Raw genomic sequence first — 1,786 nt, forward strand, 5'->3', positions numbered from 1 at the left:
GTAGCCATCTTCCACTTGCCTGCGTTCTACCTATCTCCTCAGTCTTCATTCCCCTGTCAGGGGAAATCACTCCTACAGCTATGGTGACATTTAAATTCAATACAAACACTTATTATCTGTGAAATGATGACTTGCAGAGCGATATCATTTCTATGTTAATTTTTTTAAAGTTTTTTTTTGTGTGCGTGAAAACAATGTAGGTATATCCATTTGTCATTTAGTTTAACTAATACTAAATTTTAAATTATTGAGAAGACTCCGGGGGGGGGGAGGGAAGAGCGATTCTTCAGCTCAAATGTCACATTAACTGACAATTTCCGTTTTTCAAATCATGTGACCTCCAAAATGATATTTATTTTAATTTCATTTTGAGATAGCTTTATTTTCTTCCAACATTAGTTGCCAATGAGCAATAATCACACAATTATTAGTCATTTCCTACAAAATGACTTCCTGTACCAAATGTCATTAACTTGATGTCTTGTTCATAATAATACTCACTTTCCCGGCCTAATTATTTTCTTCCTAGATCTGATATTTGTCTAACCATTTATCATGATTAAAGTTACATTAATAAAATAGACATGAACCGACCAAAAAAAATGTTGAACTGCGTGCAATTGTTGCTGAGTTTTTTTTAATTATTAAAGCCACGTTTTATATTTTAATTTTCAGTTTATTAATCTTAATGAATATTTAATCGTCGTCAGAGCAAAGTGCATTCAAAATATTTAGTCAATTTATTTTTCAGGATTTTAGAAACAATTATCAGTTACAATAATTATGCAATACTTCAACTTAGGCTTTCTCACAAGCACAATGTGCATTTTATATCTTCCATATTTCTTAGTGTTTGCTACAATATTAAAACCTGTTTCATACGACCAATACACCCACAAAAGATCAATAATTGCCATTGCAGCATCATTTGTAAATATCTGACTTTTGCACATTTGAAAGATCACAGTCATTTCAGCCATTGAAATTCAGAGAATACCAGTTAATTTGCACTGCAATATTTCTCTTCATTTTTGAACATTCTTCAGTTGAATAGTAAGAGGAGATACCTCATTATTCTTACATTCATTAATAAAAGTTTTCAAATCGATTTGTTGCCAATACCTAATAATTGTTCAATTGGGTAAGGGGTGTACATGTGAAACTATGTTTTGTTATAATAACTAATGCAAGGCCATTGCAATGTACAATCTCGAAATCATTCTGAATATTGCTTTTCATTTTAAACTTGGAAACACTTTTGAATTGGTATGATTGGAAATCACTTCAATGTTAACATTTATTGTGTTTTTTATCACAACAACAATTGAATATTTTTCATGTGCAAAATCATTTAAATCCCCATGAATTTTTTGAAGCACACAAACAAGGGCTGGCATCGCTCTTATTTCATTAAACAACCAAGGAAATGGTGACTTCTTAGAAATCATACATTTTCAGAAAAAATGAAAGTTGTCTTCAGCTGAATAGGCACATTGACTGACCAACTCATCATTTTGTTTCAATTTCCGTGTAGATCAAAAACATTTTAATTTGCATTTCAGGAAACGAGAAACTTATGAACATATAGAATAATTGTATTCATTTTTATTTATAATGCACAGTAATCACACAATTCTGTCAATTTGTCGTTCCACAAGTGATCGTAAAAATCATGTTTAATTAAGACATTTGTTAACTCCCATCATTATTGTAAATTGCTACTGAATTTTCAGTAGATTACACACAGTACCTAACCATTTATTTTCAATCCAATCATCACAATAAA

Source organism: Chiloscyllium plagiosum, unplaced genomic scaffold (assembly GCF_037043375.1).
Source record: "Chiloscyllium plagiosum isolate Xiang-an unplaced genomic scaffold, Cpla_swu_hap1 HiC_scaffold_42, whole genome shotgun sequence".
Taxonomy (NCBI): Eukaryota; Metazoa; Chordata; class Chondrichthyes; order Orectolobiformes; family Hemiscylliidae; genus Chiloscyllium; species Chiloscyllium plagiosum.